Genomic DNA, 13,097 nt, shown 5'->3' on the forward strand with positions numbered 1-13,097 from the left:
TTATTTATAGGATGTCATCAATATTATGATGCTATTATTAGATTTGAAAATTGTATATATTATTCATTCAATTAATTACTTATATATTTATATGAGAGTAAGCAACTCAAATATGTATTAAGGATTTTGAATATTTAAAATAGAAAATAAGTTAAAAATAATAATAAATAAATAATATAATAATATATATATATATATATATATATATATATATATTAAAATTGAAATTTATCAAAAGAATAAATAATTGAAATATAAATTAAAGGATTTAAAATGGGAAATTAAAAAATATATGAAAAATTAATTAAAATTAATTTTTATTTCTTATAGCAATAATATTTAAATAACTAAAATATATGATCCAAAAATTTACATTAATCTAATAATATATAAATTGAATAATAATAATAAAATTAAATTTATTAATGAAAATTATTTAAAAAACAAGATTTATATTTACGCGTTGTATTTATTAAAAAATAAATATTAAAAAAATCACCATAAACTCGAATGTTATGTGCACCATAAACTCAAATGTTATTATGGCTCAATATATTTTGCACCAGTATATTTTACTACTCCACATGATGTAAAATGTAGAGCATTCTGTACATTGTGTAATTCTCTATGAAGATTAATGACACAGCGCTCTTTGCGCGGGTGTGGTGAGCACCGTGGCCATCTGATCTTAAGAAGTTCTCTTGTATTATACAACTCGCTGCAGCTTTATTATTACGGAGTAGTCTACCCAGGTGGAGGAATTGCCCAGTTTCGGTTGCCGCCCGGAAAAATCTCTGACTCGGGCCGCTGGCAATTCCTCCGCCCCCTCCGTCTCTTTGCATTAAAGTCGACGTCTGACAGGAATTGTGGAGTCCATCGCCGTCTTTCCGCTGGGAGTTAATGCACCTTCCCAATTTGAATTCGGAAATAACCGCGGCCGGCTCCCTGGCCAATTAGACCCGGCACTCCCCTGCAGCTCACCTGGTCATCAGAACAAGGCGGAAAACTCACTCCGGGGCTCGACTCGGCTCCTGCAGCTCACCAGAATAAGGCGGAAAATAGGCAGGTTCATTCATCGAACCCAATCCTCTAGTGATATGGTAGTCTAGTTTCTGCGATTTTTATCAAGAACCTGCCAAGGCATTTTGTTCCCCATTTTCAGCGATTTTTATGAAATTGTTATCTGCCAAGGCATAACAATTTCATAATATCAAGCGTCAATACGTTCTCAAAAGTACTGTCATTGCAACAATATTTAAGGGCAATTCTGTGTGCTCTGCTGTATTTATATGAATAATCCAGCTTACATCATCGAATTTTTCAGGTTCTGATAAAAATCACTGAAATTAGGGAACAAAATGCAGCCATCATGAGACTGAACCTTGCCTTTTGCCTGAAATTGAGCTTATTGAGAATGAAGAAGCAGAGCTTAATCAGCTGTGACCGCTTTCATCCCAATAAGAAGCAGGCTTTCCAGATCTAACCAGCTGAAATATTAAACTGTTTTCACATAAACATGGTGAAGTTTTAGTTTTCAACATAAGCAGGCTTTCCAGATCTAACCAGCTGAAATATTAAACTGTTTTCACATAAACATGGTGAAATATTAATTCTGTGTGCTCTGCTGTATTTATATGAATAATCTAGCTTACATCATCGAATTTTTCAGGTTCTTGATAAAAATCGCTGAAATTGGGGAACAAAATGCAGCCATCATGAGACTGAACCCTGCCTTTTGCCTGAAATTGAGCTTATTGAGAATGAAGAAGCAGAGCTTAATCAGCTGTGACCGCTTTCATCCCAATAAGAAGCAGGCTTTCCAGATCTAACCAGCTGAAGTATTAAACTGTTTTCACATAAACATGGTGAAGAAATTTAACAAATGACCTGTATGAGAATTTTGTGAAGTATTGCACCTCAATTTTCTTTATACTATATATTTCTTTTCAAGCTGAAAATCTACATCCAACGGTCAGGGGTTTCCTGAGAACAGCCCAATGGTGACTATAATTATTAAATCCGAAAAACAAGTAGAAAGGTTCGTGGCCTATATTACCTTGTACACAGGGCCGAATCCACCTTCGCCCAGCCCAGCTTGTTATCATCATGGAAATTTTCGGTAGCCGCTAGCAATGTTTCCATCTTAAACATTATTAGTTGTCCGCCCTCACTAATTCGTGCGTCTTGCTCCACTTCCCAGCCACCTACCAAGAAGCACATTTACATCAGAAAATACTGGGTCAAAAAGTTATATGATCTATAACTTGGTTTAAGCAATCGTTTCGTAGGTCCCTTGAAGAATATATGTGAAAAATTTGTTGTCAACCACAGTCCAAAGGAGCAAGCTGTTCTAGCCTGCTTGTTTATTGTATGATACCGTGATGATTTAGCATATCATATTTTTACATCCAGAGAAGCAAAATCCAACAATTCTATTTGTGTGCGTCAATCAATGGCCATAGCACATACCCGTCTAAACTGGGGTCTGGGCATATGCACATCTAACTTTAGGCCTTATGTGCTTATGAATCATGATCAGACGCCCGTTTAGATGAGTATGTGGTAGTGATGTTGTGATTCAAAGAATGGCTACTTTACCAGCTCATATCACCAATTAATGCAATACCTTCGTATCCCCTTCGTTTCATGGCAGACTACAACCTTTTCCCACTTGCGAACAAGCATACGATTAACAAGAGAAGCGAACCGGCAACAACACCTAGAATTAAGGCTACTTTCTTTGGAGAGCTGTGTATCTGGGTATTGTTAAGCTTCAGTGCCTATTATCTGCCGAAACTGGTGATGTGGATGCATTAGAGTACATGCATCACTTCAGAGTAACAGTGTAGCAATCCTCATTTCATACTTCAGAAGATAACTGCCCTCTGTCATCTCTTTCACCACAAGATTAATCTTGTGAATAAATATCTCTATATAACATGAGAGGATTAATCTTCTGAACAATAAACATCTCTGTATAGCACAAGATATCACATAGTAAATTATAAAGGGTTTGCTTTATCTACCTTCCTTAAACTGTCTTTGATTGAATCTACTGAACCTCCCCAAAATTAAACCCGATCTTCAGCTTGTGAAGCCTGCAATTTATGGGTAAAACCAGCAATATACTAAATTCCTCTCCTATGGAGAAAGTGCATACAAAACACAATCTACAGATTGCCTCTTCTATGTAAGCTTATTTTACAGATTTTGCCAGTGAATCGTGATTCCAATTTGCCCAAGTTTTGCTTCAAATGAATTTACTTTCTCTTGAAAATACTTCCATTCATCAAATTTATTTTATATTCATATTTGCAGGGTCAAGATATTGATCACCATACTACTAAAAAAGTTTAACCAATGAACCTCTGCTTCTTCTACCCATTAGATGTCTTTTCTGGAAATTTGTGGTATTGCAAACCAATCTTCTGCTGTGGAAGTTCATGACTATGAATTATATTACATAGTATTTGAAAATATCCCAAAAAGAAGGTGAAAGTTAGACAGTCTCCATTAGCGATGAACGTGAAAGAAAAGTGCCTCTACAAAAATGGAAATCATTTTAAAAAGAAAAAAATAGTTGGTTAATTAGCTACATAACTCCAGTTTTACTAACAAGATGCAAGTATGTACCGGTAAGTCCATTGTCATCTCAGAAAGGAGGGTTAGGCCATCTTCAAAGTTTTGTTTTTGTTGGAAAAGAAAGAACAACTAGTCAAACTTCAAAGGTGGCAAAATAATAACAATAGGAACAATATTTCTTTTATTTTGATATTCAGATTGTTGTTTTTTATCAGCGCAATTTTGCCATTTACACATAATATTGCTGGATTGCAATAAACATTCCCATCTGAGAAATTGGACGGCTGGGAGAAAGTAAGAACAGAAAGCAACCATTAACTAAAGTAAAACATAAAAACTGTGACTGACAAAAACATTAAAACTCGTATTGATTATTCAAACAACTGCACTGCATCAGTGTGTATACTGTCATTATTTATATGATTATATGGTAGAAAAAGTTGCTTACAAATCATTTCAAATGTTTGCTTTATCTACCTTCCTTAAACTGTCTTTGGTTGAATCTTCTGAACCTCCCCAAAGTTTAATCCGATCTTCAGCTTGTGAAGCCTGCAATTTATGGGTAAAAACAGCAATGTACTAAATTCCTCTCCTATGGAGAAAGTGCATACAAAACACAATCTACAGATTGCCTCTCCTATGTAAGCTTATTTTACAGATTTTGCCAGTAAATCGTGATTCCAATTTTCCCAAGTTTTGCTTCAAATGAATTTACTCTCTTGAAAATACTTCCCTTCATCAAATTTATTTTATATTCATATTTGCATGGTCAAGATATTGATCACCATACTACTAAAAAAGTTTAACCAATGAACCTCTGCTTCTTCTACCCATTAGATGTCTTTTCTGGAAATTTGTGGTATTGCAAACCAATCTTCTGCTGTGGAAGTTCATGACTATGAATTATATTACATAGCATTTTGAAAATATCCCAAAAAGAAGGTGAAAGTTAGACAGTCTCCATTAGCGATGAATGTGAAAGAAAAGTGCCTCTACAAAAATGGAAATAATTTTAAAAGGAAAAAAAATAGTTGGTTAATCAACCTTACCTGCCATGCCAGGTACATTTGACACTCTTTCATTGTGTGTGCACATATACCTTGATGCTCTAGAAAATTTCTTTGTGATAACGTTTGACACTTTCTAGATAACTATAGAATAAGTGGAGAAGCATCATCTTCTACCATGATTGATCATCTATGGAAGGACTTCAGCTCTAGTGGAAATCAATGAGGTATGCACAAAGAATAGATAAGCTAGGTTTTCATGGCGTCATCAGGTGGCCCTTTTTCATATGATAAGTATATTTATGTTTTCCTATTGTTATGTTGTTATGAAAATACCTTTTTCATAATCTGTTCATGCTCGTGCTGTTACCTTTTCCCTCTCCATCATGCTGGCTGTCAAATAGAATCTCTTTACTTATTTATGTTCATGCAACATGTTTGATTTTTATACTTAAACATGTAGTTACTATGTTCTCATACCTATGTTCATGGTTCGATGTTTATTAGATTTATAGATCTTTATATTTTACATCTTTATAAATTTATGGTTAGATGGTCAAAGGCCAATGAGGTTTGAACCTTATCATTGCGTTTTTTGTTGTTGGATTTTTGATTCCTTGCCTCTAGTCAGAGATCTCGTTGGATTTTCATGACTTCATCAAGCTGATTTTGCCTTCATGGAATAGTATATGATAGTGTAGTAGATTGTTATGTTATTTTGAACATGCCCTCTTCATGATTTGTTGATATTCACTGAACGATGTTCTATCCTTTTATGCTTGTGATAAAGTGTTAACTGTCCTATTGCCCAAATCAATGTCGGTTGTTATCTTTTAGTTGTGTGTTCGGTGAAAGTGTTTATTTTGATCTTGTGTGCTCGTGTATATATGCGTGTTGATGTTCCTGGTCACATATAGTTTATGGTCTGCTAGGATAATGATGGTGTTGATTAATTTTTAAAATTTTAATGTGGATGCTCTTTTTTTTAGGTTGTTCTACAGTTCTGCTTCCAACCAAGATTGTCCATGCATTGAACCTCATTGTGGAAGACATAAATTCTCAGCCAAGCACACAATGTGGTCTTTTTCCAAGCATGCAATTCTCATCCAAGCACACAATGTGGTCTTTTGCCAAGCACACAATGTTTATCTATACAAATATTTTTTGTTGTAAAACGCATCATGAAAGTGATGGTCATGGTTGAAAGCTTGTATTTTATCTAGTCCATGGTTTTCCAACTTCCAGTTGTACAGCAAGTGATAAAGCTGTGATAGATTAATTTACCTTTTGTATAAGCATCATTACATGAAATGATGCTCTGGAAGCACAAGGGAATTATTATTCAATACTGTGGCAGTTTCCATGGTCTTGACGAAACAATTCTAGCATTTTGTAATAAATTGAATATAATGAAATCCATTGCAGTGAATTTTTTGCTAGTAATCTGTTATTTTTCTAAACTTTTGATGTTAAGCTCCACTGCATTTGGTAATCAATAAAATACAAGTTCAGGAGTTCTTTGATGGAACCTTAGAAAAAGGCACTATTGTGAATAATTTGCATCTGTCTGGAAATCAAATTGTTGAAACGATTGCAGGATTGGGAGCTAGAACAACTATGAATAATTTATGACAAATGTGCTCTAAACAACAATGTTTCTCAGCTGCAGATGTTTAGGGATTCTAGATTGTTAATCAATTGGATGAATGGCAGAGGACAGCTGCACAAGATTTCTTTAAGACTTTGGGTGATCATTCAAAATAAGTTGCAAATTCATTTCAGCCTGTTACTAACACTGATGTCTTTAGAGACCAAAATATGACAGCAGCCGCATCATCAAAGAGGGACTACAAGTAGTTGCAGGGAAAATTATAATCAAAGAGAACATGATATAGTGTTATATGCTTCCTCATTTTGTCACTGCTGTAAACTTTCAGTGGATTGCTTTGTTTGCTAATAATGTTCAATTTGTTTTAAATGGAGGCAACAAATATTTTGGGTAAAATATGAGAAAAATGTGATTTGCAGAGCTACAAATTTTCATTTAGCTGGAGAGCCTATTTAGGGGTTAGTAGGTATTTTGTGTTTGTTGTTGAATTTTTGTAATCTTTTTTCTGGCAATTTTGTGATTGATATAGTTTACTCAAATTAGTAATTGTTTTATGCATTCTTTTAATATTTTTTAAGATTTGGGTGGTATGGATTTTCACATTTATTATTTTGTTATTTTGGTCAATGCCTATGATATTATTTAGAATAATTGACAGGTGAAGAATTTTTAATTTGGCCAAAATGGAGGCCAATATCTATTTTAAGTGGGCTTTTGACAATTGTTGCTAGGTTCTCTGAGTCATCTTCTCAAGTGCTATGTTGATCTCCTTTCCGTGGTAGATCCATGTTTATATTAAAAGAATAGTAATATCTTAATGGCACAGTGTCTCAAATCAATGTTGTTGTATTTCATTGTTAACAAGTAATATCTGGCATCCGGTGGACGTGTTAATCAAAGTTTCTTCATAGCTTTAAAGGTTTGGATCACCGGTTTATCTATATCTAATATCTTTCTACTTTCAAATAAATAATTGGATGGTTGGTTTGTACATTGGACATATACAAAATCTTTAAAACAATGGGGTAATATAATGGCCACTTATACATAAAATACAAGATATTTATGCTGACCCTATTTCATTTTAATATTTGATTTATTGCAATGTCATCATAAAAAAGGGCACTCATCAATTATTAGTCCATCCAAAAAGGTAACAAAATTCTGCGAGGCATTCCATATATGGCTTTTTCAATAACATACAGTTATAAATAAACAATAACATACAGAACAGAAACTAGCCAGGAGTTCCTTTGAAACAAATATATACAAAGCGAAAGCTTGGCATTTTCATCTTACATGCTATAGTCTCATCTCCTCTCCATTGAAATCATCCCACAAGTGCTTGAACTCAAGTAGGCTTCTCTTGACCACAGATACTTGGGACAAAATTGTGCCACGATGGTCTAAAGCCATTAAGAGAAATCTGAACTAGCTCATTATCCTCAATTGTGTCTCCGACTGCTACAATTTGATCTCTTAGTTTTGCTATCTTCATGATATAGCTTGTCATTATATTTGTCTTGCTCATGCAGTTAATGCTGAGCTTGTTCTTTAAGAACATATTTTTCTATTAAAATTGGGGGATAGGGGATCCTCATAATCTTGTCCATCTTAATATCTAAACAAGCATGCATTTTCTTTATAAATTCAAAATTTTGCTGCTCTTCCTTCTCAGGCATGCCAGGAGGGGGAATTTGCTTACGCTTCTTTAGGCATTGAGCAAAATTGACAAAGCATCATACGAAACATGATTTCATTCTGTTGTTTCTTCTTTTCTGTAGACTTCGATTAAACTTTAGATGAGTGGGCATCCTTTTTCTGCTGCTGCGAAACTGATTTGGCATGGAATTGCCAAATCAATTCTGGTTCTTTCCATGCCCTAGTTCAACGAAAGCACCTGCTATGTGTGTGTATCCTCAGGAATCTTCGGGCCACCATTTGAACTTTGCTGTATGAATCTGCCAGATTTCTCTGTTTTGGGCCTTCTTGGATCTTCCTTTATTTCTAAATTTGACCCCTCTATCACGCTTTCAACCCTCAAACTGTTGTTTATATAAGGAGGCATGCTACAAGACTATTTGTAGGTGAAAATGTCAAGGAAATCATTCAAATTTATATGTTTTCAAAGCAAACTTTTGTATACTCAAATATATGCGCCCAGGTCCTTCAAACATCCAGTATATACGCATTTCATCATCTCTGTTTACCACGAATTTGAGCAGGCATACCACCTCCATCATGAATAATTACAACATTTTTAATACAGTTACCCTCGTTCGAATGCCTTGTATCACAAAATATCCCTAGGACATTTGGCTCCAATGTGGGGACTAGTGTTCTTCTTGGGAACATTTGAGAACCCAAGAGTCTCATCAAAATAAAATATGTGCCAGAAAGTAGTGCGAAGTGAAATCAGCGTGCCAGTGCAACCACCTCATGAGTTCGTTGGCACAATGACCCTCTCCTCTATGTTTGATCATGGTAAAGAACACAGACACATTAAAGCCAAAGTGGTCATGTGCTGGAACTTTTGGATTTTTTTTCCTGAACTTAAAAACCCTTAGGATATAAACCCACATATTCATGGTGCAGATTTGTACTCCTGATATAGGAAAGGATAAACTCTCTAGGATGTTCTTGTAAAACAGATAAGTAACATGGGATCCTTATTGTATTTTCATTTTTTTTCTTCTGTAAAGCATCATCAACCTATCCTTTTGTGCCTCTTCTAAATTTCCTATAAGCAAGGTTTGTCTTCAAAGTTTGGATAGCTCATTAGCTGATTGACCAGTTAGTCTCTCTAGGAAGGTCCGGTCTCTCTATCCAACCAGCTATCTATTATCCCGGCAAGAAAGCAGTCTATCTCCAGGCAAGGAAAGCATTGACTGCCTAGCCTATGGAGCAGTACCTGTTTACCTACTTGCAAATTAGACTGTAGGAAAACGGTGTGGCCAGCCAACTTGAATCTGCCAGGGGAGTAGAGCCCCCACTATTCTTCTCGGGTAATTTGAGATCAATGAATGTAGTTCAACTGACAATTAGTGGAACAAGTATAATTTGAAATATGAGTGATGATTGGGTTTGAAATAAAGCAATGGTAATGCAATCCAGCAACTCAGATGTGTGAGACTGACACAATTGAGGCATACTTCGGGATTGATTTCTCAATATGTGAGGTAAGTTCATTGTAGAAATTGACACCAGATATCTAATGTCATGCTTTAAAGGCAAAGAAATACTATATCTTCTTATCCAATAAACTGAGGGATTTAGAAACAGAGAGGAAGGGATGTAAATATTTTGAAAATGAGACTGATTATATAAACATGAACATAAAGAAGATATTGTGTTGTAAAGAAGAATGGAAAGTTTTTTACCATAATCTCCAAACAGTGAACAAAGTAGTGATTCTAAGGCAGTGCCAGATTTCGGAGAAAACAACGTGTGCTATGTAATGTGAAGTGGCTGAGGGTAGAGTTTACTTGTGCGTGTCTGTGGAGTGGCTGAGCGAAGTATCTCTGAGATGGTTGCTCAAATGTTGATGTGTTCAAGTGCTAGGCCTGTAAGGCTAGTATTCTTTGCTGGTTAAGGCTGAATGTTGTCCCATCTGCTATGTGTTGGTATCAAAGGCTGAGTGTGCTCCTGTAGTGTTTGGAAGGCTGTAACAGAGTGCAAAGATCAGAAATAAGGGGTCATTCATCACCTTTGCTGAAGTTGTACTGAGGGCAATTCTCCGTGTACAAACCAGGTTCCACTATTGTTCCTATTGTGATGTACTATCTTAACCTGAATTAAATGATGATGTGCAGCTTTCAGTTTGTTATTAATGTGCAGCTCAAATCATTTCTGAATGCAATCTGCTATCTTAATATCTGACCTGAAGTCTTGTTATATAGTTGCGTCATTATATGCTATTGTTCAAGCTACAAACAAATTTTTTTACATCTACAGTAGTCCCGCAACAAACTCTTGTCAAAAGGCTTCACCTTAAAAAATCACATAAAACTCCAGTGACCAATTTGGGAAATTTATAGAGGGAATTTAAACAAACCTTCAATCCACATATCTATATAATAGATAATTTTTTTTTTTTTTTTGTCATTTTAATAAAAATAATAAAAATCGCACTTCAAGCATTATTCTCCAAGTTATATAAAGGAAAAGCTCTCACTTTATATTTGGAGAAATGTAGCAATACACCTATATAAATAAATGAAAAAGCTATTCATGAATGTAAAGCAACATCCAGTTGGTGCCTTTATAAAGAGCTGGCTAGAGTCAATCAAAGCTTTCGGTCCAACTTCGCTTTCTGGAGCCTGTGCTGCTTCTGAGTGCCTGCAAAAAGACACCCGAGGGAAGCAAAGAATTTATAACTTTCAGTAAACAATTAGCAAAACCTTATTATATATATAACACGACACAACCTCTACCTTCATTGCAAACCATTCGTTGTATACCAATCTCTGTTCATCATGGTCATGGATATGTTTGGTGATGGTCATGCAGGTAGTGGAACTAAGAGTGGGAATGCACTGTGATAAGTGCATTAAGGAAATCAAGAGGGCCATCAAAAAACTTGAGGGCATAGAGACCTACAAAGTTGACACAGTCGCCCACAAGGTAACTGTTACAGGAGATGTGACCGCCAAAAGGGTTCTCAAAACGCTGGTTAGATCTGGAAAGCCTGCTTCTTATTGGGATGAAAGCGGTCACAGATGATTAAGCTCTGCTTCTTCATTCTCAATAAGCTCAATTTTGGGCAAAAGGCAGGGTTCAGTGTCATGATGGCTGCATTTTGTCCCCCAATTTCAGCGATTTTTACCAAGAACCTGAAAAATTCGATGATGTAAGCTAGATTATTCATATAAATACAGCAAAGCACACAGAATTGCCCCTAAATATTGTTGCAATGACAGTACTTAATTGTTGCAATGACAGTACTTTTGAGAACGTGTTGAAGCTTGATATTATGAAATTGTTATGCCTTGGCAGATAAGGCTGTATTCTAGATCAGATTTGTTCAAAAGACAAAATCTGGCCGTCGAAATGTCAATAATGATCTGAATAACTATGTTTGGTCCAATCGTCGGTAGATTCAGATGCTGTATTGGATGAAAAATTACAATGGAATATAAATAATTCGGTGCTTTCTCACTGTTGTAACATTCGATAGTTGTTGAAGTATACGTTAGAATATGACATTGAAGTGCAATAGCTCACTTCTAGGTGAAAGCATCTACTTACAGAGCATTCAATGCATACACTTATTTACAAAGTATTCGTGTTCCTAAGTAAAGATGCATGTATATCATAGGAGCACCTGGTTACAGAGTATGCATACACTTATTGACACAGTATTTAATGTTTGGTAAGGATGGATGCGCCTATATCATAGACAATTGTTTAATTCCCTCATTCATTATTTTCATGGAACCACCCTGTTCTTTTATTGCAGATTGACTTTTACAAATGCTGATTAATGGTTTTCTGTTTTCCCTAGCATTACCTGACTATCAAGTGATGTTGAAAAATATACAAATAGAAGGAAAACTTCACCATGTTTATGTGAATTTAAAGCACAGGACATATTTAAATGTGAAAATTATTTTTGTTTGTTTGTGGGGTTTAATCTTTATCAGGTTCTAGGTTTAAATTTCTTCACCATGTTTATGTGAAAACAGTTTAATATTTCAGCTGGTTAGATCTGGAAAGCCTGCTTCTTATTGGGATGAAAGCGGTCACAGCTGATTAAGCTCTGCTTCTTCATTCTCAATAAGCTCAATTTCAGGCAAAAGGCAGGGTTCAGTCTCATGATGGCTGCATTTTGTTCCCCAATTTCAGCGATTTTTATCAAGAACCTGAAAAATTCGATGATGTAAGCTAGATTATTCATATAAATACAGCAGAGCACACAGAATTAATATTTCACCATGTTTATGTGAAAACAGTTTAATATTTCAGCTGGTTAGATCTGGAAAGCCTGCTTATGTTAAAAACTAAAACTTCACCATGTTTATGTGAAAACAGTTTAATATTTCAGCTGGTTAGATCTGGGAAGCCTGCTTCTTATTGGGATGAAAGCGGTTACAGCTGATTAAGCTCTGCTTCTTCATTCTCAATAAGCTCAATTTCAGGCAAAAGGCAGGTTTCAGTCTCATGATGGCTGCATTTTGTTCCCCAATTTCAGCGATTTTTATCAAGAACCTGAAAAATTCGATGATGTAAGTTAGATTATTCATATAAATACAGCAGAGCACACAGAATTGCCCTTGAAAATTGTTGCAATGACAATACTTTTGAGAACGTGTTGAAGCTTGATATTATGAAATTGTTATGCCTTGGCAGATAACAACTTCATAAAAATCGCTGAAATTGGGGAACAAAATGCCTTGGCAGGTTCTTGATAAAAATCGCTGAAACTAGACTACCATATCACTAGGGGATTGGGTTCGATGAATGAACCTGCCTGTTTTCCGCCTTATTCTGGTGAGCTGCAGGAGCCAAGTTGAGCCCCGGAGTGAGTTTTCCGCCTTGTTTTGGTGACTAGGTGAGCTGCAGGGGAGTGCCAGGTCGAATTGGCCAGGTAGCAGCGCGCGGTTGTTTCCGAATTCGAATTGGGAAGGTGCATTAACTCTCGCGGCAAGACAGCGATGGACTCCACAATTAGGCAACCAATAAATCCTATGCTATTGGGTATTTACTGTCTTTAAAACAGTATCTGACAGTACTGGATGCCATGCTGAGCATTCCCATCATACATAAAACCATGCTATGCATTCGGAGGCGCATCTGAGATGCGACGCGGTGAGCATGCATGTTACTTCGTGTTTTCCGATGGTTCCATTTTTCGGAGCAGGCAGAACCTGTAAATACGGACGACAGGCGAATTTGAATTT

At 35.8% G+C, this 13,097-nt stretch overlaps 2 long non-coding RNA genes across 5 annotated transcripts in view; one reads left to right on the plus strand and one right to left on the minus strand.

Moving 5' to 3' along the window:
- Positions 1-549: 549 nt before the first annotated feature.
- LOC149177567 (uncharacterized) lies at positions 550-6,028 on the plus strand. Its single transcript, XR_016258125.1, has 2 exons — positions 550-1,066; positions 5,579-6,028. It is a non-coding gene; the product is annotated as an uncharacterized LOC149177567 (long non-coding RNA).
- A 4,238-nt stretch (positions 6,029-10,266) lies between these two features.
- Positions 10,267-13,097, minus strand: part of LOC149177568 (uncharacterized) — a 28,359-nt gene continuing 25,528 nt past the window's right edge. For 3 of the 4 annotated variants that reach the window (XR_016258124.1, XR_016258120.1, XR_016258123.1), the window contains exon 4: positions 10,267-10,536. This is a non-coding gene — a long non-coding RNA (uncharacterized LOC149177568). Of the gene's footprint in view, positions 10,537-10,895; positions 11,031-13,097 lie in introns of those variants that run through there. The other variant, XR_016258122.1, reaches the window with a different exon arrangement.

The sequence above is a fragment of the Pinus tabuliformis genome, chromosome 4_1 (genome assembly GCF_031772625.1).
Source record: "Pinus tabuliformis cultivar Carrire ecotype Pingquan chromosome 4_1, CPIR1, whole genome shotgun sequence".
Taxonomy (NCBI): domain Eukaryota; kingdom Viridiplantae; phylum Streptophyta; class Pinopsida; order Pinales; family Pinaceae; genus Pinus; species Pinus tabuliformis.